The 15691-nt window shown below is 44.8% G+C and overlaps 1 protein-coding gene across 1 annotated transcript in view; it reads left to right on the top strand.

Annotated features, from left to right (window-relative positions):
- The window catches only part of LOC142312000 (uncharacterized), a 227626-nt gene that overhangs the window by 46773 nt on the left and 165162 nt on the right, over positions 1–15691 (top strand). The window lies entirely within an intron of this gene.

Genomic DNA, 15691 nt, shown 5'->3' with positions numbered 1-15691 from the left:
ACAAACATTAGTGGAATGTAAATAATTGTTTTTGTTACAGTTTCCCACCGTTGCCGCCTCCGGAGAGGCAGATTGGAGGAAGGGCCCGCAGTGGAGCAGGCTGGGGCCCAGCCACCACCGGAACCGGTGGCATTCCTCTGGGGGTTTCAGGGGTTCCACATGGACGTGGGTCCCCTGAAAAGGACAAAACCCGCTCGGGCAACTTGTGCAGGACTGGGGTTAAGGGGTGCTGCCTGTTTGCTTAGGGGCAGCATCAGGGCCAGGTTGCTTGGGTGGGAGAGAGCGGAAGCCGTAACCGTTTGAAACCGTTGAAACCGTTTAAGTAAGAGTACCTCCCGATGTGGGAAGATGTTATTTTAATTGTATGTCTGTCACCGTTTTACATTTTTATATTTTTACAGTTTAAAGAAAAATAAAACCGGTGTTGGACGGGCAGCCCGCGGACGGTCTGCATTTTGCTAAGGGGGAATGTGACGCCCTGGACAAGCCAGGGGTCACAGGTAATTACATCACCACTCCCTACACCCCGGTTAGGTACACCAAAGCTAGACCAGAAACCCTTGTTGCCTTCCTCCAGGGGCTGATGTTCACACCAGGGGGTGGGCCAGGCGGTTGGTCCCGCCCACCGAGGAGTACACAGTCCTGGAGGCGGGAAAAGCGGAGAGATGAGTTTGAGGAGAAGAGGAGAGTGGAGCTATAAAAGTGAAGTGGTAGTAGAGCAACTGTGAGACTGCTTCCGGGTGTGTGCCCCGGACGGAAACAGCAAGGTTAGCAGGCGGCGGTGACCGTATGCAGGAGTGGCTGATCGGAGTTGCCGAAAGGACCGTGGACGGGTGGTGGCCCGGCGGTACCGGACCGGTACACAAAGAGAGGCCAGCACCATTGACAGGGGCCTTTCGGATCCCGGCAAGGCTTAGAGTCACCGTAATTTGCCAAATCCGTCAGTGAAGGGGACCTCCGGGTTTCCAAATAACTAAGTCCCGATTGAAGGCAAAAGTCCAACCGTATGAGAGAGACACCGCCACCGCCAAGGCACCAGTTTCTCAGGGCCAGCGCCTGCGGGCAAAGAGGGGCTCCTCCGGCCCATATCCAAGCCGGGGAGCGGGTTACCGGTGGGAACCCATTGGAACCAACAGAAGTACTAGGTGCAGGGAAAGAGACAGACACCGTTAACTACCGGGGAAAAGCAACAGCAGCCGTCCGTGGGAACCGTCTTTCCAGCCGTGTGTTTCACCGTGAACTGTGTCAACGTCTCAGGCTGAGTGAGTACCACAGTGCCGTACGGCACAGCGCTGCCCCCGCGTCCCTGCACCTCACCAGGCCCCATAACCCGCCTGCCATCTCGTCCTACCCCATCACCGGGCCCCGGGACCACCAAACCCCCTACCCACGGAGGGGAGGACTAACAACTTAGCTGCTCCAGTCACCGCTCCCGGGATCCCCGTTCAGAGCAGCGGTGGTGTCACTAAAATCACCACAGCCGTGGGTGGCGTCACGGACAATAACCAAATCCCCACCACCAAAACAACCCCCCTTTCACTCACGGGCGAGGAGCGCCGCTCGAGACCCCGGGATCCGGCCCACAACTCGAGCCACCACAGAGTAGCAGCAGCCGGACCCGAGCAGTGGGTGAGCGTAGCGTTGCCATCCTCCTCCCCGTCCGCGACAAGTCATTACCCAGTCCTGGCCAGCTGACACCAGCAGCAGTATGAGGCCTGCAGGGGTTCCCAGCCCACACAGCCAAAGTCCACACACCCAGCCAAGGCCAGGTATTTTGTGTAGCGTGCCAGGGCATTCAGAGTTATGGGGGCACAGTATATGGTGGCACAGTAATATAGGGCACAGTAATATAGTGGCACAGTATTATGGGACACAGTAATATGGTGGCAGAGTATATTGCGCACAGTATAGAGTGGGGCACATTATACAGTGGAGTACTATGCCAGCTGTCCTCGGTGACTCTTTCCCCAGTTCAGGATCACTTTACAGTCACCAACAAAATGGCTCCGCACTGAGATCCTAAACTTCATCCTCCCTTATCCTTTTGCAAACACCCAGAAGGGGAGGGGAGGCATGACATCACACACAAGAGAGCAGATTCTGACCACTTTTACTGCAGTTGTAATGTGAGCTAGTTGTACACTAGGTTTTCAGCAGCTGCTCCCCCTATGTTTAAGAGTGGAAAACATCAAACTTTTTAAATTATTTCTTACATTTTGCTCAATTAAAAAGAAAAGATAATAGTTAAACAAAACATTAAATAATTAATACTTTACATTTTTTCAGTTATTGAAAAAAAACTTTTAGGGATGGCACCTTCCCTTTAAAAAAGCAGATGAATAGGGTATATTACAACAAGTAATGAGTGGGTGGTGTGCTGTTTCTATTTGTTTTAGTTAAAACTGTTATTTAATGTTTTTCATGCTTGTCTCTGCTGCCATCTACTGGTCAGACCTTTCGGGTCCTCTGTTTCTTTCGTCCAGCCCATGGGAGTGTCTGCTGATCCTCTTATATCACTCTATAAAGACTCTAAAATTGATGAAGCTCTTTCAGACCTGAGCAAGGCAGAAGAGGTGGACAAGGAAAGAGATGCCAAGGTGCAAGATTCCATAGACAAGGCCGAACACCGTGTCTATCACCAGCAAGAAACCAGATCACACCGATCAACCTCATCTAGACGTTCCTCTCAGTCATCCGGGTCATCATCCTCAAGAAGCTCAGCCTTGAGCGACAGGATACTAGAGGCCCGCATAAGAGCAGAAGAATCCAAGGTGAGACGTTCCTTCACAGAAAGAGAAGTAGAGGAAGAAGCCAAAAGGGCAGAAGCAGAAGCCAAAAGGGCAGAAGCAGAAGCCCTTGCAAGAGCAGAAGCCGCTAAAGCAGAAGCCCATGCAAAAGCAGAAGCCGCTAAAGCAGAAGCCAAAAGGGCAGAAGCCAAAAGGGCAGAAGCGGAGGCTCGGATAAAGATTATTCGGTCACAGATGGAAGAGGAAGTTGCGCTAGCTAAAGTGAGACTACTTGAGCAAGCATTGATCCAAGGTCCTAATCCAGCTCACTCGCCACCACTGGAAGCAGACAATTCAGTTGATCGCACAAGAGACTATGTACTGAATCAGTTATCTGTAGCAACCCCGGTTTGCAGTAGCGTCCAAGCCGACAACACCGAAACCTCCAACTTACCTCTACCAGTGCCAGTACCACCTAAAGCACCTGAGGAAATTAATAACAGTCACCAAGAGGTGCCCTCTCAAACACAGTCACCACGGCAAGATGGCAACCAAGTGTTTCCTGACCCACTTTCACAGCTCAAGCAGCGGTTATCAGAATCTACAGAGGCTAAACCACAGCACAACCCTGCAGCAACGTCATTCTACCCAGGAACATCTCATCCATTCACGCCAGGCAGCCCATACGCCCCAGGGGCATCACGAGTCGTCGTGGCAACAAGTGGTGAGAAATCAGATATGTCTGAGTTTGCCAGGTTCATGGTGAGCAGAGAGCTAATCAACACTAGTCTCACGAAATTTGATGATCGTGCAGAGCGCTACAGGGCCTGGAAAGCAACTTTCAAGGCAGCCATCGCCAATTTTAACTTAACTGCAGAACAGGAGCTCGACCTCCTGATCAAGTGGTTGGGCCCAGGCTCTACAAACCGTATCAAGAGCCTCAGAACCGTCTATGTGGGACAAGCAGAAGCAGGTCTCGCTGCTGCATGGCAAAGACTAGAACGCACCTTTGGCAGTGCAGAAGCAATAGAGAAAGCCCTATTCAAGAGACTGCAGGACATCCCAAAGATCAACCTTAAAGAAGTCCACAAGTTTCAAGACCTAAGTGATCTGCTCATGGAGCTGGAGCTCGCCAAAAGAGATCCTCGTCTGTCTGGGCTGTGCTACCATGATACAGCCCATGGAGTGAACCCAATCGTGGTGAAGCTGCGATACAGTCTGCAGGAGAAATGGGCAACGTCAGTCTCAAGGTACAAAAGAGTGCATGACGTCACCTTTCCCCCATTTATTCACTTCTGCAAGTTCATCGACGAGCAGGCCCAGATGAGGAATGACCCCAGCCTCGACTTCCTAGAGTTCAACACTTCGGCAGCTGCAACATCATCATCATCATCAAGGTATGAAGGTGCCATACACAAACGCAGAAACATTAAGAACACTGTGAGTGTCAGGAAGACTGAGCTACCATCACCTGCAGCACCCACAGATAAACAGTACACCATCTCATCATGAGATAAGTCTTTCAATCGAGAATGTCCCATCCATAAAAAACCACATTCACTGAACAAGTGCAGAGGGTTTAGATCCAAAACCCTACAGGAGCGCAAGAAAGTCCTCACAGAGCTTGAGATCTGTTTCAAATGCTGCGCATCACTTGAGCACATGGCCAAGGACTGTAAATCCATCGTCAAGTGTGAGGAGTGTCATAGCGAAAAACACGTTTCAGCCATACACCCAACCCAGCTAACTAGAGACACACCGGCTGCAGTCACCACCGCTCCCACTCCAAATCATGGTGGGGAGTCCAAGAATCAGACTGACACCACCACAGCCATCTCCTGCTCATGCTCAGAGGTATGTGGAGAGGGCCAAATGGAGAAATGTTGTGCCTGAATATGCCTCATCAGGCTTTATCCCGAGGGACATCCAGAAAAGGCAATGAAGGTGTATGCCATCATAGACGACCAAAGCAACCGGTCCCTGGCAGGAACCAAATTCTTTGAAGCCTTCGAAATTAATGGACCATCAGAACCCTACACCTTGAACACCTGCTCGGGTCGCATAGAGACTAGCGGCAGAAGAGCCCAGGGATTCATTGCTTCTCCTATCAATGGGAAGACTGAAATACCTCTACCAACGCTCGTTGAATGTGACCAAATACCCAGCCACAGGAATGAAATTCCTACCCCAGAAGCTGCATTTCATCAACCACACCTAAGACACCTTGCTAGTGTTATCCCACCTTTGGACAATAACGCAGAGATTTTACACCTGCTCGGCAGAAACAATCTAAGGGTACACAAGGTGCGACAACAGTGTAATGGGCCTGACTATGCACCATACGCCCAGAGACTGGACTTGGGATGGGTAGTCATAGGAAATGTGTGCACTGATTGTTCAGAAATTGATTCCTTCAAGACTTACGTGCATGGAGATGGGCGCACAACCTGCCTAAAGCCATGTCCTCATCACTATGGAGTGAAAGAGAAGTCTCCAGACACAATATAGCTACCTGACATCGCTTCTTCTCTGCATATCGACAACTTAGGAAGATCAGTCTTTCTCACTACGACGATAAAATAGCCTTGTCAGTAGAGGACAGAGAATTCATCGAAATAATGGACAGTGAGTTTTCTAAAGACAAAACCAACCACTAAGTCTCTCCATTACCCTTCCGATCTACCAGGGTAAGACTCCCAAACAACTGAGATCAAGCTCAGACCAGATTTAACTCTCTTCAGCGTTCTATGAACAGCAAACCTGAAATGAGAGAACATATTGTTGCCTTTATGGACAAAATATTCCGCAACAACCACGCAGAACCTGCTCCATCCTTGAAGAAGAACAAAGAGTGCTGGTATCTGCCTTCATTCAGTGTATACCACCCACAGAAACCGAATCAAATCAGGGTTGTCTTCGACTCCAGCGCCAAACATGAAGGCGTATCCCTTAAAGGGGTTATCCGGCTTATTTTGCTTTTTTTATTATTTACACTATTGGGCTACATTGGGGCAGGTAAATAGATAGTGACCACTTACCTGCCCTGCTGTCAGCCCCTCTCCCCAGGATCAGAGTGGTCATGTGACTGCTCCTGCTGTGATTTTGCTACTTCCGGTCATTTCATGTCAACATGGGCAGGACCATGTTGACATGCAAATCTGCCACTGCATGTTGCCGCCCTGCTGGGCTGTACAGTGCGTGGAGACCCCGCCCCCCTCCCTGTGCGCTGCTATCTGTGCCATGTATGTGCTGGACAAATACAGGGTTGCCCTCTCTGTCTAGGACACTGTGAGTGCTGTTTGCCCAACAGTGGCCTCAGCTCATTATGTTGTATGGTGTCTGGGCACCTGTGACCCCCCCCCATGCGCTGTCTCTGTGATGAATGCAGCCTCCCGTGCTCCTGGCTTCTGAATACAGTCAGAAGCAGGGATGTCACCTGACACCAGCGAACAACAGCACTGAGCTCTGTATATCGCTCGGCTGTAAGGACACTGCAATCATCACAGCATGGAGGAGAAGAGACAGCATTGCTGCATGGGTGAGAAGAAAGAGCGGAAGGGGGGGAGGCAGAGAAGAGAGTTCATGTGTGACACAGCAGGGGGGCAGAGACGAGAGTTCATTGGGGTGAGAGAGACGGGAGTGCTGGGGCAGAGGAGACAGTGCAGTGGGAGAGAAGTGTGTGTGTGTGTGTGTGTGTGTGTGTGTGTGTATCCTATAGACTCACATTAGGGGCTATTACTGACAGGGAATGTGTGTGCAGAGGGCAGGCAGAGGGTGTGGCTGGACACTGAGGCCGGGGGCGGTGCCAGCTGTGACTGTGGGTTTGGCAGTCAAACATGTCATGTTAGGTTGTGCTGAATGTAAACAAGGAGCTGCAGAGAATAAAGTGAAAAATCAAGAGAAACAAAAGTTAGAAAACAAAAAAATAATGTAGAGGTGTTTTATATGACAATACATTTTTAGTTAAAAGAAAAAGGTTTTGGTACCGTGTTAGCCAGTTGAAAAATGATTGATTGCTCTCATAGCTTATCTTAGTTAGCCATTAAAAGGTATCAGAACTACAAAATTTTATTTTTGTTTCTCTCACTGAGAGCAATCAATCATATGACAATACAGCACAGATTAACTTAAATTTTTTTTGGAGTTTATGTCGGACAACTCCTTTAACGATGTTCTCCTCACAGGTCCTGACCTAACAAACAACTTGGTAGGAGTATTGCTGAGGTTCAGAAAAGAGCTTGTCGCCATCACTGCCGATATTGAACAGATGTGCCACTGTTTCCTAGTCAGAGAGGACCACTGGAACTTCCTCAGATTTCTGTGGTACAAGGACAATGACACCAATAAAGAGATGGTGGAATATCGTATGAGGGTCCACGTATTTGGAAACAGCCCTTCACCCGCAGTTGCAACCTATGGCCTCCGGAGAACCGCATTACAGGGAGAGTCTGAGTATGGAACAGACGCCAGAGACTTTGTTGAGAAAGACTTTTATGTAGATGATGGGCTCAAATCACTACCCACCGAGGAAGCAGCCATTGATTTGCTCAAAAGGACTCAAGGCATGCTATCCCAGGCAAAACTCAGGTTACACAAAATTGCTTCAAATAGCCTGACCGTAATGAGAGCCTTTGAGTTGCGTGATCACGCCCCTGGGTTCAAGGACATTGACTTGGGGCTAGACAGTCCACCTATGCAGAGGAGCCTGGGCATCAGATGGGATCTTGCAGCCGACTCATTCGGATTTCAAGTAAGTTGCTCAGACAAGCCATTCACGAAACGTGGTGTCCTCTCTATAGTGAACAGCTTATTCGACCCACTGGGATTTGTGGCGCCAATCACTATACAAGGCAAATCCTTGCTGAGACAATTCTCTGAAACCGTCAAGGACTGGGATACTCCACTCCCTTCCGACAAACAGCAAAAATGGGAAGCTTGGAAACAGTTGTTGTGTGGGTTGAACAACATTCACATCCCAAGATGTTATATCAAAAGCTCCCTCACCTCTAGCATAAACAAGGAACTCCACATCTTCTCAGACGCCTCCACAGAAGCCATAGCAGCGGTTGCATACCTGAAAGACCAGACCACAGAAAGGACTGACTGGCCTATGGGACGGATTACTAGGATACTGCCTAGCCAGGACGGCAATGTTCAGAAGGTGGAGCTAAAGGTCATCAGGAAAGGTGAGACGAAGACCTTTGCAAGGCCAATCTATGAACTTGTTCTGCTGTTGCCCATAGAGAGCGTCCCAACGGGATGAACGCTACTGGACCTGAACTTTGAGTCATCCTCCTTGTTTGGACTCAATTGAGCTTGTTTTTGCATTTAACGTGCCTTTCCTTTCAGGTTGTATTATGAACTCAATAGTGAAATCCCCAAAGTGAATTTCAGACGAGGAGTGTGCTGTTTCTATTTGTTTTAGTTAAAACTCTTATTTAATGTTTTTCATGCTTGTCTCTGCTGCCATCTACTGGTCAGACCTTTCGGGTCCTCTGTTTCTTTTGTCCAGCCCATGGGAGTGTCTGCTGATCCTCTTATATCACTTCCTGGCATATTCAGTTCCAGCCAGAGTTTTTGTGAGAATCACATCCCTTATTGGAGCTGCTAGAAGCAAAGTCTTCTGATCTTAGTGACTCCAGAAACAAGCATCACAAGAGAACCACAATGCCAGGTACTTGAACTACTGTACTCTGCATGTCCTAACCTTTGCAGAAAATAAACCACCATTGTTTCATCTCAGCATGTGCATGTTTAACTCTGGAGCACTCTGGTCATGTCTGCCTCACCTATAGAAAAAACGAAGGTAAGATTCTCACGCCATCACACAACTACGCGCCTTCAATCGCCTTTAAGTGGGGACAGAACAGGTGGTACCACAGCACGACAACATTATAGTAGACAGCACCATAAAATATTACAAATATCCCGTATGTATGCACAATAACAAACATATATGTAATAAAGAGTGAAGGATGAGCAAATACTAATGTTAAGAATAAAAGGTAAACATATAGTGATAATGGTAACTATGTGCCAATATAATTGTACTACATACACAATCCACAGGTGCTAAAGTAGAGATGAGCGAAAAATGAAATATAGGAGAGTAGAAAATATCTCAATATGTGCTGTGGTGCCACCCCCCGATGCACATTTTGGAGTGCATGCCTTCTTCTGGGATAGTGGCATCATGCTAGAATGCTAGTATATGAAATCGACCAATAAGAGAGTGTTTAACATGGTGTCAGTATGTAACCACTTGCAGCATTGGCCCACTGACATATGCGGTGGTCAGTGACACCGTGGGCATCACTGTGAAAGGGAGGACAAACAGTGAGCGCTGACACCAATATATAGAAATATTAGTATGTATTAAAATATAAGCACATAAAGAAAAGAGATTATCCACATAGAACAAATATGTATAAAAGAAGAAAAGGAAAAAAGAAGAGATAGGAAAATACACACAGAGATGAAGTAAAACATAAATGAAGAAAAATAAAAAAGAAATATATGAAAAAAATCTACACACATACAAATATGTACATATATGTATATATATATATATGTACATATGCATTATACGTAAGACTATATAAACATGCATTATACACTGGAGATCATAATTAGAGAATAACACAATTTCCTAGTCCTATGTGATTATATCCTAACATGAGTAATGCAGCCGTATTTTAAGCTTATTTCATAAATTGAATTTGTTCAAAAGCACATAATAAAAATGTAAATGAGATAAATGAAAAAGACGACTGATCAAAATTAGAGAGCACTTTCAGATATCTGCAAGTTATTGGTGTTAATCTGTAACCTAGTGCTAATTTACTTAATTATCTGACAAAGCCTATTTAACTGGCAGCAAGTTTGTACTGACTTTGTAAAAATGGTGTGCAGTGCCAAAGTGACTGAAATCCTCTGGCAGCAGGTTGTCCTGATGAAGGCCAAGGCGGTGACCCTATCAGCCATAGCAAGAGAAATTGGTCATTTCAAGTCTGTGATTTTGAGAATATTGCATCTTTACAACATCACAAACGCTTTAAAGTCCCCCAAGAAGGCTGCTCGCCCTCAAAAGACAAATGCAAGAGAGGACAGGATAATGAGAAGAATCTCCATGGGTAATCATTTCAACACTGCAGCTGGAATTGCTCACCACTTCAGTCTGAACAGGGTAAGGATTTGTCTCATCATACTTTGTCACAACGTTTAAGAGCATTTGGACTGAAAGTCCACTTTGCAGTGACCAAACCTCTCATTAGCAGAAAGAATCAAAAGGAGCAGTGCTCCACAGTTAATTTTAGTGATGAAAGCAAGTTTAATTTATTTGGGTCTGGTGGGAAACATTATGTTTGTCATCAAACTGAGGAAAGACTGAACCCAAAGTGTGTTAAGAAGTCAATGAAAGGTGGTGGAGGAAGTGTCATAGTTTGGGGAATGTTTTCTGCATCAGGAGTTGAACCTCTCATATAGCTACATGGCAGAGTAAATGCAAGTGTGTCTCAGAACCTTCTTCAACATCACGTGGTTCCTTATTTGCGTTCATCACTCAATCAGCCACTAATTTTCATGTAGGACAATGCACCCTGTCACACAGCAAAACGGGTAAAGCAGTTCCTTGAAACAAGAAAACTTTAAAACAATTAAATGGCCAACCCAGAGTCCTGATCTAAACCCAATAGAAAACCTCTGGAAAATCCTTGGTGACAATGTTATGGCTAAGATACCCACAACAGTCAAAGAACTGTGGAAGAGACTCGAAGAATAGTGGACCAAAATTGCACCAGAGCAGTGTGAGAGAGTAGTAATGTCCTGTACCAGAGAAGTGCTGAAGTCATTCAAAGCAAAGGCTTGTACACTTCCTACTGATTGGTGATTGTTGTTACCGTCAGAAAATTTAGTTATAATCTTTCTCAGTGCTACAGTCATTGCTGTTCTCTAATTATGATCATCATGTTTTGGACAAAATTATGGGTTTATGGTGATATACTTTGGATATTTTGTAAAACACTGTTCTAGTGGCATGGTGTCCCTTTTACAAAAACCTTCAAATGTTGATCAATGTAGATTACGTTATTTCTGAAAAAAGCAAGTAATTACACATTGTTATGTATATACATGTGATATATATTGTGATATATATAATGATTATAAAATTGATAGATACAACAAAGTGCAATTTGCATGGATAAAGAAATATAACTATTAGTGATGAGCGAATACTAAATATTTGGGTTCAAGTTATTCATACCGAATACCTAGTACTACTCCTGAATTTGTCATGAATAACGAACCTAATGCAAATCAATGGTGAACTGGAGCATTTTTCTTGACAATTTTCCAGAAAACTTCTCGGGCTCCCTATTGTCTTGCATTAGGTTTGTTTTTTGTTATGAATACTGGAACAGTACTAGGTATTCGGTACGAATAACCCAAACCCGAATATTTTACTATTTGCTAATCAATAATAACTACAGTGGGGAAAATATTTGATACACTGACGATTTTGCAAGTTTTCTCTCCTACAATGAATGGATAAGTATGTAATTTTTATCATAGGTACACTTCAACTGTGATAGTCAAAATAAAAAAATCTAGAAAATCACATTGTATGAATTTTAAATAATTAATTTGATTTTTATTGTATGAAATACGAATTTGTTCACCTACCACATACTCAATCACACTCCAACCTCTCCACCATGACCAAGACCAAAGAGCTGTCTAAGGACACCAGGAAGAAAATTGTAGACCTGCACAAGGCTGGGCTGCAGGATAACAGACAAGCAACTTCATGAGAAGGCAACAACTGTTGGCGCAATGATTGGAAAATGGAAGAAACACTAGATGACTGTCAGTCTTGCTTGATCTGGGGCTCCATGCAATATCTCGCTTCGTAGGCTAAGGATGATTCTGAGAAAGATCAGGAATTGGCCCAGAACTACACGACAGGACCTGGTCAATGACCTGAATAGAATTGTGACCAGTCTCAAACATTACAGTTAGTAGAACACTATGCCGTTATGGATTACAATCCTGCAGGACACACAAGGTTCCCCTGCTCACGCCAGCACATGCCCAGGCCCGTTTGAAGTTTGTCAATGACCATCTGGATGATCCAGAGGAGGCATGGGAGAAGGTCTTTTGGTCAGATGAGACCAAAATAGAACATTTTGATATCAACTCCACTCACCATGTTTGGAGGAAGAAGGATGAGTACAACCCCAAGAACACTGTCCCAACCAAGAAGCATGGAAGTGGAAACATCATACTTTGGGAGTGGCTTTTTGCAAAAGGGACAGGACGACTGCACCGTATTAAAGGGAGGATGGATGGGGTCATGTATCGCAAGATTTTGGCCAACATTCTTGTTCCCTCAGTAAAAGCATTAAAGATGGATCGTGGCTGGGTCTTCCAGCATCATAGATAGTTGCCCTGGCTATGTTTCAGGTCATTAAGAAGTAGCTCCGTTAGAAGCATTTCAAGGTCCTGGAGTGGCCTAGGCAGTCTCCAGACCTGAATCCAATAGAAAATATTTGGAAGAAGTTGAAACTCAATGTTGCCCAGTGACCTGAAAGATCTGGTAAAGATCTGTATGGAGGAGTGGGCTAAAATCCCTTCCGCAGTGTGTGCAAACGTGGCCAAGAACTACAGGAAAGTCTGACCTCTGTAATTACAAACAAAGGTTTCTACCAAATATTAAGTTCTCTTTTTCTATTGTATCAAATACTTATTTCATGTAATAAAATGCAAATTAATTATTTAAAAGTCATACAATGGGATTTTCTGGATTTCTTTATTCTGTCACAGGTGAAATGCAGATACGAGAAAAATTACAGACCTCTCCATTCTTTGTAGGTGGGAAACCTTGCAAAATCGGCAGTGAATCAAATACTTACTTTCCTCACAATATATATATCTATATATAGATACTGTATATATATATATATATATCATATATATGTATATATATAAATATAAATATATATATACATATATATATATATACACACACGCACACCCACAAATATAAACATATACAACGTAAAGAAAATAAAAATTAAAATAAAGTATATAAAAATATATACAAATAAATAATTAGAAATAATTAGTAAGAAATAAGAAAAAAAATAAACAGCTGTCCGTGTGCATGTGACCTTATGTGCACAATAAAATGAAACATGAATTAATAAAATATCCACAAGGGTCTAAGGGGAAAACTTTTCTCCTTGCGGAGACTGACAAACCAATCTGGCTGTCAGTGGTGAGGAGTCTTATAGCTGCAATGCTCCTCTGGGAAATATTCAAATTGTCTCTTCAGTGAGGAACACCACCAGAGGAAAAACGATCAAACAGCTCGACGCCCGTTTCGGCAACACTAGGTTACCTCTGTCAGTGGGCGTCACCTAGTGTTGCCGAAACGGCCGTCAGGTGGTCTGCGGGACCCTCCTCCTTTCCCCCCTCTCTTGGCATCCAGTATCTTACCTTTGAGCATGTAAGTAATTTTCAACTACGGGCTTATCACATATCAGGCGGTTTACCTTGCCGACTCTAATTCTTAGGATATGTGCGCACGTGTGCGCTCTGCACTGCACCTAAAAGGTGCGCTTCAGAGCGCAGCTGAAAAGCTCTGTTCTGAAGCACATGGTGCCGGCAGAGAACGTGCGCTCTGCCTGCAGCTCCTGCCATAGACAAAGCAGGGGCTGCCGGCAAAGCGCACGGAAGAAGTGACATGTCACTTCTTTAGGCTATGTGCGCACGTGTGCGCTCTGCATCGCACCTAAAAGGTGCGCTTCAGAGCGCAGCTGAAAAGCTCCATTCTGAAGTGCATGGTGCCGGCAGAGAACATGCGCTCTGCTGCAGCTCCTGCCATAGACAGAGCAGGGGCTGCCAGCAAAGCGCACGGAAGAAGTGACATGTCACTTCTTAGAACGCGCGCTTCGGGCAGCAGCCGAAGCGCTGCGCTCTAAGACGCCACGTGCGCACGGCCCCTGCACAATCTCCATAGATTATGCTGGGGACGCAGGACGCATGCAGTTACGCTGCGCTACAAAGCGCAGCGTAACTGCATGTAATACGCACACGTGCGCACATAGCCTAATGGTCACATGGTTCTATGATTGTTCTACGGGTGTATAGTGACATCTAGTGGGCATAGTGAGTATGCACTAGGTAAATTACAATTTTCAGTCTTTTTATGTCATCATATATGGAGGGGTCCGTGACCTTTTTGGGGTGAACAAATTTTCTGTACTTTATTTTTCCTCCACCTTTATCATGTTGTCTGTTGTGTTACACAATAGAATTTGCATTTTTCTATATAATGGGCATTTGATCGTTTTTCCTCTGGTGGTGTTGTTTAATTAATAGCGATTTGCCCTAATTAGTCCTGTCCTGCACCTGGTTATATTATGCTCTAATATATTTTTGAGTATCACATATTTATTGAGGAAATGTGCTTTAGAAATCCCTAACCATGTGTAGGTGGTTGTTGCTAATTTGTTTGGTCTTCAGGGAGGAAAGAGACGAACTCTAGTGCCACCTATTGGAAGTAGCAATCCTAAATGTCACAAGTGACCCTTTAACGAGCCTTTTCATATGACCTAGGATTAAATTGAGGTTCTGATCTGGCATAAATCCTAGGTCATATGACAAGGCTCATTAAAGGGTCACTTGTGACATTTAGGATTGCTACTTCCAATAGGTGGCACTAGAGTTCGTCTCCTTCCTCCCTGAAGAGACAGTTAAAATATCCACAGGGATAAATTTGGTGCTTTGCCACAAAATGTAAAAAATATATAATAAATTATAAATTATTAGAATGTAATGACACATGAAGAGAGAGAGCATCATCCTTTTGTTGGATCATATGGAAAATCTGCAAAGATTGGCGAGATTTTTCCCATATAACAATCTATCATATGGTGCTTACATGACCTGTGATGATGTCATAGTCATGTGATCAGTCACATGGGGGAGGAGCCATGTTACAGTTCACAGGAAGTGAAGTGGTTTCCCCTGTAGGAAGCAGCCGCATGTAACAGAAGAAGCTGCAGAGAGTGAGAGAGTTGGGTAATGATGGCGCCGAGAACAGACTGTGTGTGATAAAGGGGAGCGGGGAAATCCTGGTGGCAGAGGGAGCGGAGCTTTCACCACTAGGATTTAGTCGCTCGCTGCTCTGTTACTGTACAGTCTCCATTATGGCCATCGCCCGCTCCATGTTGTCACTATCAGGAGATATTAATGCTCTATCATTATCTGTTACTGACGGCCCCGGTTCTGCCGTCCGATCTCTGTGGAGGTTCCTGCACTTTATAACTTTGTGTCTTGTTTTATTATTTCATTAAATTACACACTCCTATACACGTGCTTCTCTTTTGAAGGGGTCTAATAAGAAGAAAAAAAGGTTTATCTTTCATTTCAAATTTTCCTCATTAGACAGTGTCATAAATTCTACTATTTTGAGAAATTGGTATCTCCTGGAAAATGACAAAGATTTGGCAGAGGTTGTTTCGCGTAAACCACTGGTTACATATTATTATTATTTCTTATTATAGCGCCATTTATTCCATGGCGCTTTAAAAGTGAAAGAGGGTATACGTACAACAATCATTAACAGTACAAAACAGACTGGTATAGGAGGAGAGAGGACCCTGCCCGCGAGGGCTCACAGTCTACAGGGAATGGGTGATGGTACAATAGGTGAGGACAGAGCTGGTTGCGCAGTGGTCTACTGGATTGAGGGCTATTGCAGGTTGTAGGCTTGTTGGAAGAAGTTGTCATAACCTTGGGGATTTATTAGTACAAAATTGTTTAAAACCATTAAACAACTGGTTAGAAAATGTGGGACCAGTAGGAAATTTTAGATATGGAGCATGCTTAAAGGGAACCTGTCACCAGTTTTTTTGCCCTATAAGCTGCAGCCACCACCAGTGGGCTCTTACATACAGCAT

The sequence above is a fragment of the Anomaloglossus baeobatrachus genome, chromosome 5 (genome assembly GCF_048569485.1).
Source record: "Anomaloglossus baeobatrachus isolate aAnoBae1 chromosome 5, aAnoBae1.hap1, whole genome shotgun sequence".
NCBI lineage: Eukaryota > Metazoa > Chordata > Amphibia > Anura > Aromobatidae > Anomaloglossus > Anomaloglossus baeobatrachus.
This window is presented reverse-complemented; position numbering and strand designations above follow the sequence as displayed.